Source organism: Rissa tridactyla, chromosome Z, assembly GCF_028500815.1.
Source record: "Rissa tridactyla isolate bRisTri1 chromosome Z, bRisTri1.patW.cur.20221130, whole genome shotgun sequence".
NCBI classification, from domain to species: Eukaryota; Metazoa; Chordata; class Aves; order Charadriiformes; family Laridae; genus Rissa; species Rissa tridactyla.
Window position 1 is genome coordinate 28,963,908 of NC_071497.1, and position 24,844 is coordinate 28,988,751.

Sequence of the window (24,844 nt, forward strand, 5' to 3'; positions counted from 1 at the left end):
TAATTTACACAGCCGTAAGCATATTCTTTCATATTTCACAAATGGGATCAAACAAAGTAGATTTTGCTCATCTAACAGCACGACTTTTCCTTTTCTTTTTGCAGGCTAATGTCAATATACATGTGTGAACATTTGGACCAAGGTGCATCTGCCAGTATTCTTCAGGGTAAGCAATGTTGGTGAATTATAAAGAAGTACCACAACCTCTTTAAACCACTACACATCACCACTAACTTCATGGCAAGCTGAAATTTTTTTTATGGGCCTCTCTACCACACAAACCTTTGCTGGCAGCACCAGAAATAAAACTGTCTAGCACTGACAATGCTAACAAAAAAGATTGAAAAAAATTTGTTGAAAACTTACCACCAGTAAGAGTTGAGACAGTTACAGAATCTATTATAAACTCTGGAATTTTAGGTTTGTCTAAACAGGTTTGTTTACCTGTTTGTCATCTCTCATATTTACTCAAAATTTTGATAGGGTCAGAGTTCTGTTCTCCTTACCTACACTTCATTTTTCTGACTGCTCCCTCAGTGCCATTCTGGGATTTTTTCCAGACTTCTACCATCTGTGCATCTCTGCACATTGTGAGAAAAAGAGGATGCTCTCTAATAGTGCAACAGTGAACAGCTCAAGAGAGATTTATACCCTGACTTGCAAGCTCAGTTTTCCTTGGTTGTTAGGATTGTGATTAAGACAGAAAGCCTGACTCACTAAAAAATTGCAGTTGCTTCAACTCAGAAAAGCCATCAGCAGAGCTGCCTCAGCCATGTGGTAACCTTCAGAGTATCAGTACCAGCCACAAACGTATAACCACTTTGACTTTTTCAAGCCGGAGGATAGCTGGAGGAACTGATTCATATGCTGTCTGCTTGGTATTTTAATTACTTCTAAAAGCTTTCATAAAAGAGGATTTTATGCTTATTACATTTTAGAACCAGAATCTGTCAAGGGGATAAAAGTATAAACAGACTGATTCATCTTTCTTTTGCCCTCTTCTACTTCCATTCTGGTCAAAAACACACAGTGTTTTGTTGTTGATGCAATCCATGGTCTTCCATTATACCAGGAGATGCACCATCAGAAAGTTCCATTTATGATAAAAGCGGGTAAAGGAACAACAGAGAATATTTTTGGGGAAATTGTCAAAATTTTTCATGGTTCTACTTCAGAAAGTCAAGAAAAAAATTTGATCAGTGTACTCTGGCAACTTCTGAGGATATATCAGGACCTTTGAAGGATACTTACTGCTCTTCATAAATATTATTAGTATTCCCACTCTTAGTTTATCCCTCTATTGTATGTAATGCAGATTTTCTTCTTGCTCTCCCAGTATTTCATGTTATGTATGTTTATATCTTCACAACAGGGGTATTGTCACATTTCCATTTTCTCCCAACTATGTTGGCTCTTCCACTTTCTGATTCCCCTTTATCAGAGCACAGCTGATAACAATATTATGCTGCATAGCCCCAAATAACTTTTATTTTATGTTTCATCAGAATCTGACAATGGCATCTTTTGGCTAGAAATTCTGCTGCTTCTTTGCATTATGCTCCCACCAATTAGGCATGAACTGGAGCCTTAGAGAATCTTGTCTGACGTGCCAACAGCAAAGGGATTAGTGCTTTATTCAGGAAAAAGTTTTAGTGGACAGTGAGCTACATGAACACAGGGCTCCTTATTGGTGCTGAAAATGTAGGACAAATGTTTTTCCTAGATTTCTTGGTGCAGGAATAATTTTAGTTATTTTTGTTTGCAAGTTTACATTAAATTGTTGTCAGCATTGATAAGGAAAGTCACTGATTCTGCAGTGACCTATTTGGCAGTGACCAGTTTTGCTGTAATCAGTACAGTGGTTACTAGTTTCATTCATCCCTCTCTGCTTTTCATGTTTATTCACCCTAATTATGTATTTGGCCTTCTAGTGCCTCTAAAGGATTCTGGGCTTGTCCCTACACTAACGGTATTTGAACAGCCATGAGTAGAGAGCAAGAGCCCCTAATGGTTCCTGGCTGACAGCCTGAACGTTACAGTAAATCAACTCACTATTCACAGGGAAAAATGAAGAAAAAGAAAGAAGTGCTTATGGGTTCTCCTTAGGATCCATAGAGAAGAATATCTAGTCAGAGAAGGAACTGATTGGAAGTGACTACTATAAGAAAACACTTGAATTAAAAATTTCCAGTGTCATAGAGTAAATGCTTCAGTAGGGAGAAAAAGGCATAGAATTATAATACATATTCTCTCCACGCACACTGCCTCCAGTGAGGTTCATCTCCTTGCTAGAGATCACTGAACTGTTGCTTGTTCATTATTGGTACATGTTTAATACCAAAGAAGTAGAAAATTTTCAGGATCTCACTGTAAATTTAAGCACAATCAGAACATAGATTCCATGAGTTAAGCACAATGAATGAATTGTCTGTGAAAGAGAGGATGCACTATCTTGAAATGAAACCTCTATATGAGTCACTGTAAGAATCACATCACTTTCTGCATCATCAGCCTCAAAATTCATTCACCATTCTGAGGTCCCCTTAGAGGTACTATACTTGTCCTCCAATGAGCTCTAAAATATAGCTCAGTTACTGCTGGTTTTGTCCAATGGCAGATTTGTCAGGTTATATGTAGACTCAATATTCCAACACTAAGCAGTGAGAGGGCATTCAGAACAACATGGTACTCCTCAAAATAGTATATGACTCTTAAAAATACAGACAGGTTATATAGATATGCTAACAGATAATTATATTAACTGTCTATGGTCATGTGATGGGGTTTTGAAAATGGAAAATAGTTCTTTGTTCTCTCTATATTTCTTTGCTCTATCTGCAGTTCCTTTTCTACTTATACCTATCTAAAAGGATATTTACATGTAGGATTTATTAAATATTTATTCCATACTCTTTTATGGAGCAATATCTTTTATTGAGACCAGCTGTATGAAATGTCATATTCCCCTGGAAAATAAAAAAGACACAGACAAAACTTGAAGTCCTGATTTATCAGTTGGTTGGGTGGAGCAAGCTAGGAAACAAAGCAAAATGGAGGCCTTTATGAGGCTACATTGAAATGTAAGTAGGTTTAATGCATGATTTATTTTATTTGTTCACTTGTTTCTCTTATAAATGGTTATAATTATGGTATTTATTTGGAGTAGTTTTTAGATACTGGGAAAATATTTATAACCTAGAACAATTATTTTTCAAAACAAAGACAGTTTAGGTTTTAGTAGCCTGAAGTTGTTTACTGAAAAGATTTAGACATTAATAATCATCATTTTTGGAGCAAATGAAAATTTCTGGGAAACAGGGAATGATCTAATAGATTTTTTAAAATATTAAGTATTTCTAAATTTTAATGTGAACAGTCTAGTAGAAACTTAATGAAATAATGCAATTTGTTGTCACTGAACATGTGGTTTGGGGCTAAGTGAAAATTACAGGCCAAAATATTTCACTCTGTTCTACAAAAGGCTTTATCTGACACAAGGTAATCATTCAACAAAAACTGGAAAAACTTGTGGCTAATATCATGATTCTCATTGAGAATAACTGCTCAGGGTTTAAAAGCAGATGTCTGAGTGTGAGTAAGTGTTATCTAATGTGTTCTTTCAACATGTTGGAGTATACTCGGAAATATATCTCAGTTAATCAGATATTGTCTGCTGCTGAAAGAAGAGCATAGTGTTTATCCTGCAGCATTCATGGGAGAATTTGCAGACATTGCTGATGTCCTTACATTAAGAACTTTTTTTCTGATAGCTTTCCTTTGCTGGTAGTTTACAAAGGCTTTAAAATGAGTACTGTGACTATGTAAAAAGAAAAACATAGACGGGGAAAGCACTGACTTTTGTAGAGATATTATAATGATAATTTATTAAATTATGCAAGCAGAGTTGGAGTTAGCCTCTTCCACAGAGAGTGTGCAGCTTATTGACAATAGTGGTCTGTAGAGTGCGGCAAGCCTTATGAAGGAAGGGAATAGACCCGGTGCTTGAGAGATTTCAGATTATTCAGTTCAGTAGAAACTGTTTGTTGCTGTATAATATTGCAGTTATGATTGATTTTTTTTTTGAAATTTCTTTTTATTTCTTTTATAATTGATTTGCTATTGATTTCTTTTGAGGTAATCCAGGTAGAATCAACAATGTAAATATATGAAGAGAAAATTTTCTTTTGACTTTCCTTCACTGGAATTTTTTCACACAAATCCTCCAGATTGGACCCTAGTTTTGTATTTATCCATACCCAAATGAAGATGTAGTCTGATGAAAACAAGTCTGGTGAGCACAAATTGTGGTGCTTAGTATAATCCTAGTGTTATAAACACTTATGTTTGTTGAATTTCACAAAGAATTTATTCCTCTTCACTGTGTGTGATACTTGCTTTAAAGCCAGCAACTTTTTCCTCTTTTAGTGATAATAAAATGACCTTTTTTCCTTAGTTGTTAATGGTGCAATTAAATCAATGGCATAGTTGCCATCTCAAATACCAGACCTAGGCAAATGCCTGAAAAGTGAAACTAGGTTCACAAGGTCCCACAGTCCCCAACATACAAGATTTTCAAAAGTAATTCTTTAGTTGTTATACATATAACCACTGATGCCCGTCTATATATTTCTTTTCAATATTAGCGATTTTATTCTAATATGTGGAGGGAGACAGAACGGGAGATTGTTGTCTATGTAACTTTTATTGCCTAATTGAATCAATCTTAAATGTCTGAGCTTAACTATTTCAAAAGAGGTCTCCAGTCAAATATTCTTATATTTATTGCATATATCTGTATATTTGCAACAATAGCTCACTAACAATTTTACAACAGTTGTTTTTCTGTTCTATTCTCTGCTTGATTTTTCATGTCTTCCACCTGAGTTAACAAGAATGGATTTTCCATTTCTACTTGGTACATCTTTGCATTCTTGAAAATGTGCATAAAAAAAATACCACATAAACATTTGAGCACACATGAACGTTTCCAGAAATATAGCTTAAGATCTGCACATCCACAATTTGTATACCACATCCACTGTCATAGGTTTTGACTAGGACATAGTAGTAGAGATTCTGAATAAATCAGTCAATTGCATCTTGTCTTTTGGTTTTACATGTTTTCACCTTCTGCAACACGTGTCGTTGTTCAACCCCTGTAAAGTTTTTCCATGCGATCATAACCACAGTCTATACACAGTAAGACTAGCTAGCTAGATGCACAGGAAATATAATAGTTTCAATTTTCCTAAAAAAAAAAAAAAAAAGAAAAAGAATTATTTCATGTTACTAATTAGCTTACTATGTTATTTCAGTGTAATGCATTTTTTAGTTTATCTTATTTTCTTTCATAATTTTGTTTCTTATAAAATAGCTATATTACTCCTTTGCTGTTTTAAACATTTTTTTTCCTCTAGAAGAACAACCATTATCCCATTTTTTTTACCCATTATTTAAATAATTTTGAACTTCTAGCCACTTTAAATCACTGATGCAGTGGTAATTTATTTGATAGTCTGACAATTTTGATGTTCTAGCTTTATCACCTTTCCGATTTTAGTGGCTGACTATGAATCAAGTAGCCATAAACTTTAAATTCTTTTTGCTTTGAGACCAGTAAGTTTGCTTTCACATGGAGAAGGGCCTAAAAATGGTGAAGGAACATGATCCTTTTTTTGTATCACCAGAAAGCTAACATATGTACATCCAACTTTGTTTCTGAAGCCAGTGTTCAATTATGGCAGAAAAGAGGAAAACTTTGTTGAAGGACAGAATCTAACCAGCTAAATGTCTTTTTTTCTGTATCTGAGAATCTCTTGGGAATAAGAGTACTCTAGAAATTAGAGAGAAGAACGAGGTGTCCATCTCATAAAATGGAAATTGTTTTTAAAGATTGCAGATCACTAAATTCATGCACATGTTAGTTGCTGTATAATACTGCAGTGATAATTATTCTCTTATATTAAAAGCTATGCCGGTGTTTTTCTGTAGCTCAGAATCTCTTGGGAATAAAAGTACTCCAGCAAGTAGAGAGAAAAATGAGGCGTCCATCTCATAAAATGGACTTGGCTTTGATTTCAATGAAGGACGTTAAGGCTCTTCTTGATTTTCAGTTAGCTTTCAAAATCTTTAGAATTATCTAGGATAAAACAGGAAGCATCATTTATATTACAAAGTCTCTGTAGTCCTTATTTTTAACTTTTGCCTAATATGATAGATACACTATATACTAGAGAACACACTGAGATGAAGGCCTGAGAAGACCAGGCATACCATTGGGAAAGATTTGAAAGAACTTGCTTCATATTACGTATTTCGTTGTGAGTTAGCTGAACTATGTGGACGTGACAAGCTGAGCAAGAAACTGTTGAGAAAGACAGCATTACAGGTTTTTCCTCAACAACCTGTTGAGGTTGTATATATATACACCCATATCATAGAATCACAGAATGGTAGGGTTGGAAGGGACCTCTGGAGATCATCTAGGCTAACTCCCCTGCCAGAGCAGGATCACCATAGAGCAGGTTGCACAGGAACGCGTCCAGGCGGGTTTTGAATGTCTCCAGAGTTGGAGACTCCACCACCTCTCTGTCCAGCCTCTTCCAGTGCTCTGCCACCCTCAAAGTAAAGAAGTTCCTCCTCATGTTTAGGTGGAACTTCCTATGCTCAAGTTTGTGCCCGTTACCTCTTGTCCTGTCGCTGGGCACCACTGAAAAGAACCTGGCCAAGTGACCCAAAACTGACCAATAGGGTATTCCATCCCATCTGCCATGCTCAGTGTAAAAGCTGGGGTATCAAAGAGATCAGGTTGGCTGCTCTCCAAGGACTCTTTTCCAAGGGCTTTTCTTCTTCGGATCTTCTCCGTTGGGTCTTCTTCAACGGACTGCTGCTTCAATGGCTCTCTTTCTTCAACGACTGACGTCTGAGAGGACCCGTCAGCTCATCTGCCTTTTGCAGTCAGTGTGTTCCAGTTCCCATTTGTCACTGAGTCCAGTCTGGAAGTTTCTGAGTGCCTGCCAGTGACATCTCCCTGGGAGCTTGATACGGTTTTGCACATTTTTGTATATATTGTATCTCTTTCATTATTTCCATTTTTTAATTATGTTACCAATCTTTCATTAAAGTTGTTTGTTTTTTTTCTAAACTCACGAATCTCTCTCTCTCTTCTTCCTCATCTTAGAGCAAGAGGTGTGGGAGGCCATCTGTCGTCTTGTCATTGATCAACCTGACCCAAACCATGATCCCATGTGAGAGATTCTGTGTATGCAGATAATCATGTATGTTTGGAGAAATTATTTCTGCATAAGTGCAAAGTCAGTGCACAAGTGCATAGTATAGCCCTTGAGTAGCAGAAGCCTTCAGGGACTCTTCTTCAACTTGGAAGGAAGTATTCACCCTGCTGTGTTCAAAAATGACAGCCAGGGAAATTCAGAGATACCAAGTTGCTTGTGAAAATACTTACTTAGCCTTAGTTACAGTTGATAGTGATACAGGGACAGCGTGCTGGAAACCAGCGAAGTATAAAAGAAAACGGTGAGGAGAAAGTCATGGACTACTACTGCTTCCTTTCCTTTGTTGTTCTGACAAGGTGTAAAAGCCGCAGGAGCCTAACTGCAAGCCTCTCTCACCTTGGAGAATGTCATTACTGACTCTTTTCAGAAAATGAATAGGTTCACCTCATAGTGTCGTGCATATGTCAACTATTATGCTGGAGTCTCTGCACAGTGCTTTCATTATGGTAGGAATGATTTTGGACGGGAATGAAGGAAGCTTTTGCTTAAACACTGGTTTCTGAACCGATTTCAACCTCCATGGGTTTTCCTTTCAAGTCTTTATTATAAAAGCATCAGCAAACCAGTGCTATGGTTATCATTGAGGAAACATTTTGGAGGAATGAGGAATGAGGAAACATTGAGGAATCCCTTGTTCTCAGGCATTCAGTGTTCCAAAAACCAAGTATTATGGCTGAAATTTCCTATGTTTACTTTTATCCTATAGATAAAGTGTAACAACATAAATAAATAATAAATGCTATAATTATGTTTCGTCACATTGATGAATTACCCAAGCATGAAGGCCATTGCTTTTGGATATATATACAGTTTTCTTTCCATGCTTATTTCTTCAAAACTTTTTTTTTTGTGTTTTGTTTTAAATAACTTTAGTTTAAAACTTCCTTTCTTGTGGAGAAATGCAAAACAGATGAAACTCAAAATTTATTAAGAACTAGGAGCTGTCAGTTAAAAATGGTTGTATATCCTTGTGCTGCAAGACTACATGTTGCTTTACGTGTGTACATGGAGTAGCAGTTATAATGGTTAGAATCACTGATAAGTTCTCTTCAGTGTATTTTCTTTGCACAAGACAGAAGACAAGAGGAACACCTGCACACTCTGATTTAGTTTTGTATAACCCTGAAATATACTGTGGTATGAACATACTGAGAGTGTGTCATGGCATTGCACTCCAGGGTCTATGCTTGTGAAATCCAGACTGTTTGAAAATAAATAGGAGAGAGGGAAAGCACCGTTGAATGAAGACTTCGGAAAAAAATGTGATAGGGCACCCAGTAGCAAATCCAAAGATGTAAAAAGGAGCCTAAAAAAAATACCAGAAAAGAAGGATTGTATGCTGGAGTTGGGAATGACACAGCAGAAGTGGTAAGGCAGCAGGAAAAAAGGTGCAACATAATAATTTTATGACTTAGAACTTTGATGATAATTAACCACTGAAAAATGTAAAAGGACTTGTGGTGGATTTTTCCATAACTGGATTTTTTTTGAGACTGGATGTTTTTCTTTTCTTCAAGCGGTAATGGAAGAATGTAATGGCAGTCCTATGACTTGGTGATCATGTTGGCTGTCCTGGCTATAAAATCTATTGATGAATGGCACACCTTTCTGATGGGTAATTTCTTTTCTGGCAAAAGGAAAAGGGAATGAGCTTTACACAATGCTTTCATGTGTAGGATCAGCTCCAGCTAACAGCCAGTCCCCATGTCCAGCCCCTTCCTCCCTCCTTACCCTGTCCCCTTCCCCTCATCCTCATCCCCTGTCCCAGCAGGACAGTGGGAGAGAACAGCTGGAACAACCTGTGAGCAAGAAGGCTCACAGGTTGAAGTAGAGACAGGGAGATCACTTATGAATTACCACCATGGGCAACCCAGGCTAGATTTGGGGAAAAAAATTATAAATCTATAGATCTAGATCCATATCTATCTAGATATAGATCTATAGATCTACAGATACATAGAAATAATTACTGATTCAGATATGTAGAAAAAAAAGACAAACATTAAAACACACAAGTAAACCCCTTTTCCTTCCCTCTTTCCCAGTCTCTGGATCTCTGTCTCCATCTGTATCTCCATCTCTTTATCTCTCTATCTCTATCTCTCTATCTCTACATTTATCTAGATATAGATCTATAGATACATAGAAATTATTACTGATTCACATATGCAGAAGCAAAAAGTCAAACATTAAAACACACAGGTAAAAACCTTTTCTTCCCCCCTTTCCCAGGCTCACCTTCACACCTTCTCTCTAGACTCCCCTGCTCCCTACTTTTTACTGCTGCAGGGCACATCCAGTCCCTCCAGCAATGCAAGGAGCAGTGCCTCAGTACACAGCGGCTCCTCTCTGCTGCTCCCTCCTCCTCCCGCTTTTCCTCTGCTCCAGTGTCAGCTCTCCAGGGGCCGCAGCTCCAGTCAGGAATATCTATCTGCTATAGTGTGGGTCCTCTCTGGGCTGTGAGGACATCCCTGCCCTGTGACCAGGAAAAGTTCCTCCTCCTCCTCTGACCTTGGTGTTTTCTGCCGTTTCTTGAGTATGTTTCCACAGAGGTGCCACCACCTTGGCTGAGAGGCTGAGCTGCGCCCTGCAGTGCGTTTCTTGGAGCCGGCTGGAATGGCTGTATCCGGCTCAGGACAGCCCCCGACCACGCCAGACACTCATGCAACCCCCACGCTACCAAAACCTTGGGCGCTTACACCCAATGCAGTACACTAGACGCTAAAAATCCTTTCATGGAATAGTATCTTGCCAAAGAAAGCTGTTTTCTCTAAACTGATATTTCTTATTCAACCTCTTTACTTTTTATAGAATTAAATGAGACAAGGCTGACAGACTTTGAGTCTGACTGCTATCAGGCAGATTTCCAAACCTTCCTGCGTTGCTGCCAGGCTCTCTGCCTGGCTCCTCAGCAGCCCTCTCAGCAGGATGACTCACGGTTCACTGCCCGCAAGCCCTGGGATCGCCCCTCCCCAGCTCATGGTGCTGCCACTACTGCCGGTCCCAGTGCTCCGGGAGCTGCCTCACGACCAGGGCCCGTTCCCCGCACAGAAGCTTTCCAAAGGCTTGGTTTTCATTGCTAAGCAGAAGTAAAAGAAGTTTTAACATATAACCACCTCCATGAAACTGAATCACACTTATTCACACTGGTTTATTCTTTTTGTTTTTCAGTGGCAATTCTATCCACTAAGAAAGAATCCAATGCTTTAAGATTAGACAATTATATTTGAGTATTTAACTCCCTTACTCTCCAGCTGTTGTCATACTGTGACTTCCTGGGGACCAGAGAGACTTTTTTTTTCAAGTTCTTATACCAATATTACGTATTTCACAGCTGACAGATGTCTGTCACTGGAGGCAATAAATTTCGGTGCTATTACTGGAAGTTTTTTTCTGATCCTTTTTTTCAAATGTTAAGTACGTTAGTGAGGCAAAATCCTGATTCACACAGAACTCTAGAAAAGGAATGAGCAAAAGCTGAGTATGATAGACATCTCCACTTAAAGTGAAAAAGGAGAGCAAGAAATAGGTGAAAAACCAGATATTTTTGGGACGTGGACTGCTTTGTTATAAGGTAACTTGAATTTGCACAAAGAAGCTTTAAATTGATCTGACCTTTGAAAAAATCAGCTGCCTGACACTCACAGCATGTGTTGTTATTAACAACGCATAACAAAAAAACTGCAGCAGGAGCACAGAATAATGCTGGAGCAGGGAAAGAAATTCAATAAGAAAAGTTTATAAATCGATGTCATGAATGCAGACTTGAATTCACAATCAGAGTATTGCAGAATAAGAGAAGGACAGTCAGGTACTGGAAAGACAAGTGAGAGGTAGGAAGGTCTTCTTACTGCATTCTTATTGTGATCTGCTTCCTCGCAAGGACTTAAGGAGAAAATAATTTCCGAAATCCCCATACTTTGGGTCACCACAAATGTAAGAAGAAGAGTGGGAGCAAGCACAAGTTCAAAGGTAGGATGAGGTGTATTTTACTTCCTGACAGGATTTAGTAGAGTCACACGGTATTCTTCCCCAGAGACAAGTTTTTTCCCTTTAGCCAGTCCATCTCTGCACTTCCTCGTCACGAGCCACAGAATGACATGCATGACTAGTTTCTTCATAAGTAAAAATGGGTGGTTTTTTTCCAACCTGTCTTATAGTTCATTTGGCCACCTAGTATCTGAATTTGAAAAGCAAGTAAAGTCTTCTTACTCTGTCAGAATACTGGAGGATAACCGATTTGTTGCCTGTTTATGAAATCTGGTGCTGTAACACCAACTGGAAGGCAACTCTTCCCTGAAGCTCTGCAGCACCACCTGGGCCACTGCCAGCTGAACCTGCTCTCGGACTCAGTGAGGGGGGGAGAGTATTTCTTAGATTCAGTTTCAGAGTTAGCATCGAGTAAGAACTTATAAAACTTAAAATACACTAGACACTTAGGGTATTGAACAATACCCTAAATAAAGTGATAGTATATTTTAGTTTCTTAGAATTAGGAAAACCTCTGGATGTTTGTGAGACACTTTGCACTGCTGCTCTATAACCTGTGTGTCTGTGTTTTCCAGTCTTATGTTTTTTTCAGCTGTGAACCATTATTTTTGATTATTCCCTTTGTTTTAATTTCTTTAGGACCTTCATTTTAGCTTACCAGTGATTGAAAATCACAGAATTCTAGCTAACGTGATAATTTAAATGTCCTGCTGGTAGCCAGTATGGGTAGTCTATCCTGCACTGCCAGCTTCGCTATGTAGAAGGTGAAAAGAAAAAAAAAAAGGGAAAAAAAAAAAAAGGCAGTGCAATTCCCTGGGACCTCCTCATAATTGGTTACCAATTGGTTACTGCAGCCTTTTCTAAAAGGCCCGTTCCTGCCCAGGATGCGGGATGCCTGGCTTGCCCATCTGCCTGCTTCTGTCAAGGAATCAATTCAGCAAGTGCTTAGCAAGAGGAGAAGTCTGCTGCATGTACCTCTTCCCACCGAAGAAGAGTCACCATTTCCACTCCTCAGCTGTCAGTTAAAAAGCAACAAGACAGGCTCTTTTGCCAGATGCTGCTGGAGCCTCTGTTCTTTGAGCCCTGCGAAATCAGTCCTAAATATCTGAAACACTTGAACTTTGGGTGGATTGTTTTAAGTCTGTTGAATATTACGACGTATCCTAGAGTTTTGTAATAGTTTCAATATACTTCTTCACTGGTAGTAATTTTTAATTTATTTTTTTTTAAAGCACTAAAAATATTAAAACTTTGCTCCTTTGAAACCAAAGCTAGGCATCTAATTTGGGGTAATGAAGTCAGCATTGTTGCTTTATATATAGCTCAATAGCTCCAACCCAGTAATGCATGTGGACTTTTTTTTTTCACTTAGCTGCATTTATAATTATTCCTTGCCTAGGTAACCAGAAGTAGAAACCCATTCTTTTTAATGTCTGCCTTACAGTCATTCAAGCTTTTGACTGTAGCTGGAGTTCAGTTAATAGTTTTTCTTTAATGATTATAGCATTCACAGCCAACATTGCCCAGATTTTACAAGATTGTTATTTTACAAATTTATTTTAATATTAATCTCTTCTGTAAATATGTATGTGTGTTTCACTTGCTGTATTTCAACTAATAATTTATATTTGGAGCTGGATAAAACTTGGAATTTCTAATGGCAATTTCACGCAGAAGTATGACATTTTGAAAGTAGTTTTCATTTTGAATAACAATTGAAAATATACTGTAAAATGAAATTACTGTGATGATTCTTATCCCTGGAATCATATTGTGATAAAATAGAAAGACTGATTCCACATACAGTTGTTCCTTATATATTTTTTATTTAAAATCATAGTATTAAGAAAAAAAAAAGACATGATATTAAACTTGAAGATTGAAGTATTTTGAATTTCAAAGGGCACTTTATAATGAAATTTTCATAAAAATTGGCATAATGTTACAGGAATTGGATTTTAATCAAACTGCAGCATCAAAAAAGGGAAAGGTGTGGTGAAAAGAAATATCAGGCCTATATATGTTATAAAAGACTCCCTTGCAGTTTGGATAGACAGATAACAGAATGACATATTTTGTAGATCTATTTTAGTATAATCCACTAACCTGTTAGCATTAATAAAGTGAACCAAGAAGGTCACCATGTCTCTCACCCTCAGGAAATGTTTTCCTTACATGTTTAAATCTTTAACTTGGTTTCTCACCTTGTAGCTATAATCCATTCTCTCACTTGGGGTGACTATTTACTTGGGGATGGACAGTTTTCTCCCCGCTAGAAAAAAATGGCACTAAAATCTTCTTTGTCATTCTGTCTTAATGATGACAGCGAAGGTAAGTGCAAATTTAATACGAAATTGTTACTACATGCACCAATTCTCCAGATCTTGGTTTTACTAGCTCTTAAATGTGTTGCAGAGTTACTGTGTGTTCATCACTTTCTGTTAGGGTGTACTTATGAGCTTCCTAACATATTCAATGTATTTTTCTTTCTCGTAAGGGAGTGTGTTAAAACATTAATTTCACCTGCCAAACCCACTAAGTCTGAGAGAATTTACCTTGTTCAGGTTCTCCAGAGAGACTCTATGTACGTCTTAACTCTTCCCCCTTCCCGCTCCATCCTAAGTGCTGCTACTAATTGTAGTAAATAGTCTGATACTCAGCACTGAATAAATTATTTTTTTCCTAACTGAACATGACACTAATCAGTCTACGGGTGGCATCTTTGCGTCTGTATCCTTGTCATGTTTCTGTTTGCCTGTGTGCTCTAGTTTGTCTGTTCAGTAGGTGCAAACTAGATTCAAACCATTTGCTAATTATGGCAGAGAAAGAACAGAAAGACTGATAAGAAAATCTCCAAAACCTTCACTGTTATGTTGTGGGGTTTTTTTACCATTACAGGTTTTTTTATGTTTTTAATTTTTTTTTAGCTTTTTGTTATAGTGAATACAGTAAAACAAAAAAAATAGACATTCAAGTCTAATTTTCAAATCTTTCAAAATGTAGGCATTCAAGTCAAATGGACATATAAAAATGTTCAGTTAACGTCCATGTGAATGAAGACTGTGTGCTTCTACATTGAACAGATGATTCTTTGTGACACGTGATAGTTGTCAGGCAGTAAAGAAACTGACCTTAATTTTATGCGAGACATACATTTTTGAAGAATAAGAGTGCTGCATCATGATTGCATGAGGATTTCCTACATTAACAGAAATACTTAGAGGTATGTTCCAAAAAGCAGAGATAGGAAAATAAAATCTCATGAGTCCTGGAATAGGGATTCCTCAGGATAGCTCATTCTGAACAGCTAGGTATTACCTGTGCATTGGTTCCAGAATAATTTAGTTTAGACTGCTTCAAAATCCTGGTTCAGTCTATGTTCTGAATAAAGTAGAGGCAATTCTAACATATTTATATTTGTAAAACAAAACTAGTTTTTAGTCTGTACATAAATGCCACTTTCAAATTATCTACAGTGTTGATTTAGAGCTCCTGAAGGATTCTTGCCTGGTAGCTGCAGAACAGGAAGGCTTATCCTCACACTCGTTGCAGTGGTTATGTTTATAATGTCTTCAGAAAAAAATAGAAGGAGGCAACAATAGTGTAAATTACCTTACAGTATTTTGTTGGTGATGTGAGACTTCACTCAAGAAAAAGTAGCTTGTTTTTTATAGCCTTTCATTAACTGTTTTCTTGGTTATGATCTCAATAAGGGGGATTTCAGACCTTAGCACCGTGAAGTTCCCTTCATTGCAGGAACCAAGATGAAAAGACCTACTTATTCTCCTTTGGGCAAAAGTGATGGCAGTGCTTTTAATTTCTTATTAATATGGGCTTTAATGCCATCGACCAATGTCAATAAATCAAGCTTTAATTAGAGAGCAAACACCAGAAAGCAAAGATCTTAAGTCTTGAGCCCATCTGTGGTCTAAATATGCATAAATACACAGTGTGACTTAGGGAGTTTGTCAGTGTTTTTTCTTTTATCAGCTTTTGTCCCTTGTATCCCTTCCATGCTGCTTAGAAAAAGACTAGTTCTCAGGGTATAGGGTTTTTTGACCTTGTGTCTGGGCATGTCTCTATTTTCATCCACACTTTTTGTTTATTTTCCAAAGAAAATTTTAAAAAAATAAAAATAGAGCTTGTTTCCACAGCAGCATACTGAAGCATATTGCTCGGCCATAGCTCCAGCTCCAACTCTAGCAATATGCCTATGACAATAGCATCTGCTGAAAATGGGTCTCTTTAACCTCTTTCCTCAGTCCTAGAGATTTTGGAAGAAGTGAAGGTTATGTCTCCTCAGGCAAAAGATTGCCAGGCCCCATCAACCTCACAGGGGCAATGTTTTCTGCACTATACTAAAAGAAAGAGGCTTTTTCATCCTGCATAAAACTATGTGCCTTTTGAATTTAGGCCTCACACTGGGGCCTTAGGTTACCAGTTATTCTTTTTGTAACACATCACTGGCAATATGAACACGTGTCTTCTTTTACAAAGATGAAAGAAGTGCTAAAAATAATACAACAAAATCCTCCAACTCCTCGTTCACCAGAAAACTGTCTGCTGGCTGATTTTAAACCTTTTTTCTGTATGTCTGTCTTTTGTTCCCTCTTCCTTTCCCTCTTCCCCGTCCCCTCTCCCCCATTTTCTCTTTTTTTTTCTGCTCTCTCCAAGTTGTCTTGAATATAATAATAAAGATATTTTGTTTTCTCCATGTCTGTATTGCTATTTTAATCAAGTATGCCTACAATAAGTAGGCCATTACTTACCATTACTTTGAATGAGTTTTGTATATTTCTACAAAGTTCAGAATCCGAACGTATTGACTCTGTCCATTTTAAAATTTGTAAGTCAGACAGATTTGTCTGTAATGGACAAAAGGCTCATGATTTTTAAGAGTATTTTGCATTATTCATTCCCCCAGTTTCCATATACATGTTGAAAAAGATTAAGGTCAGCTACATAAGGTGTAGAAATACTGAAAGGGTCATAAAGAATGTGTGCCAAGAAGTTTCGGAAATACCGGTGAGAAAACTAGAGAATAAATTGGTTTTTAAAGGTAATTGATTTAAGATTAAATTTTATCCTTCAAGCTGTAAATATTCTTTGGTAGCTTTTATCCCTAAATAGATTCACATAAGTGTCAAAATGTGTTGCCTAATTATATTTGATAGTTGTTTTTTTCTTCTTATAGAACATTTCATTGTTTAGAAGAGTTGTTTAGAAGAAAGAAATAAGAGTAACAATGGATTTCTCTGTAAGATTGATTTTAGGTTATAGTGGTTCTTTTCACAATTTCTTAATCCGGCTGTACGTCTTGCTGTTTTACATCTCCCCTCTTATGAAAGCTTTTCATACAACTTTTATTAAACTCTTCCCAAGCCAGATAATCCAAATATTCATTAACGCCATACCAAAAAGTTATCTTTCAGACTTATTTTTATTGAATTAATGTTAGCAGAATTGAGAAAAATATGCAAAACTGACAATTACATTTTATGCAGTTTCTCAGCTTCCTCAGTATAGTTTTCTGTTTCTTTAGTTTTAGAGAATTTTAAGTTTTAAATCTAGAGGGGTTTAAGTTTTAAAGATTCTATTGCCTTATAATTGAAGGTATTCTTAAGGTTGGTTAATGCAAACACCAAGTAAGCTTTCAATGTGCTTTCTTATTCAGAGAAAAAGTGTTTAGTAATGTTAATTGAAGCCAGTATTCTTCAATGCTGATTGAGAACTATTAAGAAAAAATATTTTATGACAGGTATGACTGTGATTTTCTAGTTTGAGGAGAACGCTGCGCTTGATTTCCAACTTGTATTTGTTCTCCATTCAGCGCTGTGCCCACTTGTGTACTGTCCATCCCCCTGGGATGTTTTGCTCCAGTCTGTGCCTTTGTACGGTGAATAGGAATCAGAGCGACTGGCCACTGGCAGTGACAGTCTGCCTACAGGGCTGGAGGGACCGTCCCCAGGGCAACGTTGTACCTGGTATAACTGACTATTCAGGGCAAAGTTGTACCAGGTATAAATGGCAGGGTTTGGGCAACAGGGACTGCAGGGGTGGCAGGGGGGAGGCTGGAGATGCCCTGTGCGGGTTCGCAGCCCATTCCAGCTGGCTCCACAGCAGACAGAATGGATGCACGGCACACCAAAACCGAGCCAGTCAGAGGAGTTTATAGTGCCTCTGTAAAATGTATTTAAGAAAGGGTGATAAATACTGAGAAAAAAAAAATGCCAGAGCAGCAGGGACACGTGGGAAGAGACACAAGGAGGGACACTGAGGAATGGGGGAAACACAAGATGCAATGCCAGGGCAAGAAAGAAAACTGAGGAGGAGTTGGAGGAGAACCAGAAGGATGCCAGTGTAGGAGGGATGACACAGCAGGAGAACACTGAAGAAAAGCTATCAGCTTGAGCAGGGCAGCACCAAAACTAGCAGGTCTGAAGCATAAATGGAGCCAGGCAGGAGAAAAGAAGCCACCTGAGCAGGACAGAGGGAGACAGAAGAGGAGGTATGGCTGTGGCTGGTGGAGGAGATCATGACAGAGCAATTGAGGACCTGCCAGGTGCTGACCCCAGTGCCCTGTGTCACACGTGACCGCATGGAAGGGATTGAATCCAGTGTGTGATGAAGGGATTGGGGACTAGGAAAGGAGGAGGTGTCTGGAGGGAAGCTGAGGTGTGTCTCTCTAAGTCTGTGGTTGTTTTTATTTTTCAGTACCAGAATCAATAATTGAAAGTTTGATAATTGACAATAACTTAGAAGTTTCTGGCAAGGCTGAGATTAATATTCCTGATGACCATTAAGTGTAAGGTTTAATTATGCTGCATACTGAAGTACTGCTCTCACACTATGCTATATGTAGCAGAATAGTGAATTTGAATTTCTTGTTAAAAGGTGATAATCAGCCGTCCAGTTTTTTATCATCTCAGAGCTGTAGTATCTTCCAAAGCCTTTGATGTTAAGTTTTACTTCCACATTATTTGAAATGTGCTTAGCAATACTCTGATCTAAAAACTGAAAGCGCTAAGAATATTTATTTGCCTTTCAAATTATTTTGAGTTAAACATGCTGGTGCCACTTGTATTACTCTTCCATGAGGAGCAAAGGTCACATTCTATCAGTATGTGTGCCTTCAAAAAGCCAACTTTAAACTTTCTTGTTTGGATCCTTTTCTAATATATTTAGCACTAAATGTTACTGAAAGTTTTTAAGAGTTCTTTTATGGTGTTTTTAGGAGCCTCTCTTAAACACAGTTTTGTTTGGTTTTGGTTTTATACAGCCATAACAACAGCAGAAAAATTAAAGCCAAACATCCAAAATTTAAGCAACCTATGTTTCATCAGGGGATATCTCGCCAGAAGCCTGTTAAACTCAGGTGTAATCACAATGTCCTCACTTCCAAGGCAGTAAAAAAAAAAAAGTTGGAACTATGTTTATGCTTTTTGTGCACTGCTAGTAAGAATTTGAATTATCAGCAGAGACCTGCAGTTGCCTTGTCAAACGGGGGAAGCTTTATGAAAATTGAGCATCCATTACAATTAGAAAGCAAATGCTTGGATAGCCCAAATAATGATCATGAGACTTGTTTTTAAGATTAAGATGGCTGAATGACTCTAGCTTCATAAATGGCATTTCTCTTCCTAACTGCTTCAGCATGCCGTATGTTGAATTGTCAATAAATAAAAAGCCTCAGGCATCTGAGGCTGACACATCTTAAAAAAAGAGCATGTTTCTGATCAGAGTTCATCGTTTACATTTGCTAGAAAACTGATAAGTAGCAGCTTAGCTAACATGTCAGGAGCGCACTCAGAGTGTGAGAAGTAACCAGACATTCAATACTGAGTCAGTTACCCCAGTGGGAATTAGGACTGCTGGAACTTTCCCCTTCTGCTGATGTTACTAGAGGTAAACAAAAAAAAAAACAACCAACCTCAACTCCCCGCAAATTTTGATAATTAAGTACGATTAATGATTATAACTATCTAAGGGCCATAGATTCCCAAAAAGCCCTATTTATTCAGCTCTAAAAAAGTCTATGGATCTCCTAATTTTTAAGAAAGGTCTTAAGAAAGGTGCTGGAGCTATTGCGACCTCGGATAGAGTAATGAATACTAAACAGTGTGGTAAAGGGACAGATCATTTGTGTTAAAGGTAGAGATCCACTTGGAGTTTCTCCCTAGTATTTCTGATTTACTGAGGTGGATTGTTTTAACTGAAATTGTTTAAGTAATACATAAAATATTAATAAAAAAGGAAACCTGCCATCAACATCTTTATATGATAAATAAACAACTCAATAAATTCTTATAAGAACCCTAAATGACTCTGTGAAATAAAAACCTCACGCTGAATAACATCTGAAATACAACTTTTAAAAGGTGGATGATATGATTTATTCTCTTGTCCCAGCAATACAGATTTGCACCACAGAGAGCAATTACGTGAATGGTTTCTTGAGCTGGCAAATAGCACAAGATACCATTCAAAATGTTTTATTAAAGTTGTAAACCTAAATGAAATAATAAATGTTTGTCAAGAGCTGAAATGTTTTCTGTGCTCTTAGGTCAACTCTGAGCTTATCTCCTATATAATGATTAGATAACATGACTAAATTGAACAAATGTAAATATATTTTTCCCTTTTTTACATGACTGTTTACTCCTCTTCCTTATTTTGTGAATTTTTTCTTTATATTTTTTGTTAGTCTAGCAGATATCTTTTCAGTGGCTAATATGCAGGAAATGTTTCAATAATTGTAGCCAAAATGGATTCTGAAGAAAATGTCTAGCAATAATAGATAGTCTCTTTCCTACTGCAGCCTAAGAATGTCCATTCTTGCTTAAGCATCCATCTAGGTACAAGATAGTTGAGCATAAAGTATTGAAAAATATCTCATAATTTCTCCCAATTCTACATTTTTGTATACATTAGTGAAATTTCACTACTGCTTCTAATGAGCCTTTTGTTTTACTGAAGTACAAACCCCATGAAAACTATTTCCTTTAACATTCTGTTTTCTTTCTTTATTTTTATGGTTTGCATCATACAGTAAGCCTGTCCACAGCCATGTAATTTCTGTCATACAGAAGGACACTAATGCTTCTAACTTGTTAGACCTGTCTCTCCCTTTCTGCGAAATATACACAGTTCTTTCACCTTTCATTCCTTGTCATTCTTTATCTTGATTATAGTGATGCTCTCTCAGAGTTGTGGTAAAGGTTATGTCAACACTTCCATTATTAACTGTTGCATTAAAGGGTTTATATTTTGACTGTATAAATATGTTTTTCTGTCTGTTCTTGAGTTTGCTATATGAGCTCTTCTTCTGTGGGTGAATGGATTTTTGTTTCAGTCGTTTGCTCAGTGTTTTCCTACCACTTAACATTTTAAAATCTAAGTAGCTCCAGCTCACATTATCAACAGAATCACACAGAATCATAGAAAAGTTGAGGTTTTGACAGGGACCTCTTGAGATCACCAAGTCCAACCCCCTAGCTCAAGTAACGTCAGCTATGGCAGGTTGCCAAGGACCACGTAGAGTCAGGTTTAAGTATCTGCAGAGAGTCTATAGCCTCTTTGGGCAACCAGTTCCAGTGTTTGACCACTCCAAATGTAAAAAAAAACCTGTTTTGTTGTGTTCATGTGAAATTTTATGTGTTTCAGTTTGTGTCCATTGCCTCTTATTCTGTCACCAGGCAATACTGAAGTGAGCCTGGTTCCATCTTCTTCATTGCCTCCCATCAGGTATTTATACACATTGATAAGATGATCCTGATCCTTCTCTTGAATAGTGTCTGCTCTTGAAGCCTTTCATCATATGAAAGAAGCTCCAGTCCCTCAATATCTTTGTGAGCCTTCACTGGACTCACTACAGTAATTTCATCTCTGCCTTGTACTGGGGAGACCCCAGGTTTGAGCAGTACTCTAGTTATGGTCTCACCAGTGCTGAGTACAGGGGTCTCCCTCAGCCCACTGGCCAGGCTTTTCCAGTCCATCAACTGTTCCTCCCCATTTTATTCACATACAATCTTGCTAAGGGAACACTGTCACAGCATCCAGATCATTAAAGAATGTGTTAAACACTGTTGGCCCCAGTATCAACTTGTGGCACACACCACTACTGAGTAGCCTTCAACTGGACATTGTGCTACTGATAACAATGTTCTGAACCTATCTCTTTAGTCAGTTTTAGGAACACCTTACTGTCCATTTACCTAACCTGTATATTGTCAAATTGTCTTTGAGGATGTTATGGGAGACAACATCAAAAGCCATGCTAAATTCAAGGTAACATGCTTTTCTCTCATCCACTCTCATCCAATTCCTTCATCCATGCTTTCCCCTCATCCACCAAGCTAGTCAACTCACTGTAGAAGGCTATCAGGTTGGTTAGCATGATTTTCCCTTTGTAAATCCATATTGACTACTTCAAATCACCCTCTTGTCCTTCAGGTGTTTTGAAATGGTTTCCAGGAAGATTTTCTCTTACTGCCTTCCCAACAACTGAGGTGCTACTGACTGGCCAGTAGTTCTCTGGATCTTTCTTCTTGTCAATTTTGAAGACAGAAGTGATTTCAGTCTTCAGGAACCCCTCCAAATCACCATGACCTTTCAAAACCAGCCAAGAACAGCCTTACAGTGATGTCGACAGGCTCTGCCAGGACTTGTGGGTGCAACATGACAGGCCCATGGACTATGTGTGTCTAGTTTCTTTAAGTACTCCCTGACCTGGTCCTTTTCCACTGAGAGGAATTCTTCCTTGCTCCAGACTTTACCTCTCATCTCAGAGACCTAGGAATCTTGAAGGCTGGCTGCACTGATAAAGACTGAGGCAAAGAAGACATTGAGTACCTTGGCCCTTTCCATGTCATTTGTTGCCAGGTCCTCTGCCTTGTCCAGGTCCTTTCAGAATACATTAAAAATTTGCTGAAACTCCCCCACTCCATGTATGGTTTAGATAACTTTTTAAAATTTTGTCTGATGAATCTCGTTATTCTCTGTGATACTAGTAACAGTCCACAGTCAATAACAAAGCATATGATGGGTGGCAATATAGATATGAGGAGGATAAAACTCCTGCTCTTTTTTTTCTCATTAACATAGATTCAGACATTACTTAAAATTTGCAGTCAACATGTTGAGAAATAAATGAATAAATAAAGAAACAATTTTTAAGGGAGCATCATCTGAGCATGTTTTAGTTACTTGAGGATATGTGTGTCAGAACCAGGCTGTGAGATAATGGGTAATAGCACATGAAAAGAGGAGAAGTAAATAAATTCAGGGAGTTAAAAATTAGCCAGTTACTGTACTCCAATTTAAGGATTAAATGAAGTGTGTAAAGGGAGAAAGATCATATATCACGCTTAGAGGAAATTAATCCAGGTAGAGGTAACTGAGACTAAACAAATTACAGTAGAGGTCAGTCCAAAATACCCATATAAGTTTTCATCTCTTTGACATTTTATCTCCGTTCTTTTTTTGTCCAAACTGTTCCAGACTGTCAAGTAATCATAGAATCATAGAATAACAAAATAAAGATAATAAAATAAAAATTATTATAAATACAATAAAATCAAAGAATAATAAAACCTGAAATGTTGGCATTTAGTTATGGTATATCAAGAAACTGAGAAATCATCTTTAATGGCATTGTACAGATGCATTTATATTAGTAGAATACTTGATATAGAGAGGTCTTCAAGTAAATCACCCTGTTATTCTTATTTATTGATCTCAGGTTTGTAAAACAGCGTGGGTCCTTAAATTCTGAAACTGGATGCTGTAAAATCAAACTAAATCAGAAGATGCACAGCTAGTGTGCTCCCTCTACTAGCAAGTGTTCGTTCCTTGGAACCAGACTAAGCTGAAAATATATATGTAGTGCAGGCAATGGCTCCCTGGCACTGTTTCACTCTCTTCTGCTGCTGTTGCCCTGCACCACCTACTAATTTTGACATGGTCAGTCCTCCACTGTTTTCTGCTCCTGTGTTCATTATCTCTGAAAAAGTTGACATTAGCTTTAAAAGTAACAGGAGAGAAAACTTAGTGAAGTATTCATTATAAACTGCTCCATCGTTTGGACCAAAGGAGCACATCAAAAGTGTGATTAAATGATCTGGTAACTCTTTCTACAAACATGAATGTGTAGAAACAGCAATTTCTTTTGGTGAGGTGAGATTTATAATGGACGATCTATTCTTTCACTTTTTTACTGAAAATCTTAAGTACCTGCAAGTCACTTCGTTTGAAAACAGAGAATCTTATCTTTGGACCAGACAAATAAAACAAAAGTGTTTGCAGGATAAAAATAAAATTAGCCTGAACTTGAATAAAGGACTCTCTAGAGCAAAAGAGATAGGAGATTTGTGGGCAAAAAGTCCCTACTGAGGAAAAAAAAGGGAAGTCTCAATCTCTTTTCTATGTGATTTGTTTTTAAAATCAGAAAACCAAACTAAGTCACTCTGTACAATAGGTCTGAATTAGTGAAGACCTTTCTGACTTTTGAGGTAGTTTAGAGAAGAGCTTTAATAGAGACTTCAGCAGTTTAATTTTTCGGGTCACCTATAAGACATTCAAGAAAGTGGGTGTATGACAAAGTAATCTTGCTTACTGGTCTACTTTGTCAGAAGTATCAAGTGAAAAGATAGCCATACTTTCAATCTTTAATGATTATTTGGTGCATGTCTGACTTTAGCAGACAACAGCTTCAGTGTAGGTATTATCCATTTCATTGAAATCCAAGCATTTTTTGCAAACAGAATCTTACCATTTTGTAGTACAGAAACGTTATGCACTGCAGTTTACTGGCACTTTAGTCACCCCAAACCAATTTTCCACGCTTCATTGATACAAATAAGTGAGAGGTAAAATTAAGTCTTTGGTATGTAGAAATAATTCTTTAGGCTTTTTGTATCACTTTTTTTTTTTTTTTTTTTTTTTTTAGATCTCAAAGCACATTAGTTTTCCTGTCTTATCACACAGATGATTCAAAGAATCTGCAAATGATGCAGATATTATTTGAGTGGGAATGAAACTCTCTTCAGATTATTAAAACTTGATGCAATTTTTCTTACACAACCTTTCTTAGGTTTCACAATATTTACAATAATTTAACATAATAAATTGAGAAAATCACTAAGAGTAGAAGAGATGCTGAGCTTAGGTCTGAGGTAATTGCTTTCAGAACTTTAAAATAAGGTGACTTCTTGTTCTTTTTGAAACCACTGAAGAGGTTAGATTGTAATGCTTAAACATAGTACTAAGGCAGAAGCTGTATGAACCCACAAGAGGCTATAAAAGTTTTGCTGTTTTTTTGGTTTGGTTTGGTTTTTTTTAATTTATTTTAAAGATGTCTAGATCCTTTCTACATTGCTTCCTGTGTTTCCAAGAGGGAAGGAAAAAATAAAAAGGAGCTTTTTTACAGTTTGATTACGTATGTGATACCTTACAGATTCTCTGGGATTTATAATTTACACTTAATTTATAAGTCTGTACTATTATTTACGCCTAAGGTTCTATGCATGTAAGTGTCCTGAATTTCATATAAAGTGGAATGTGGA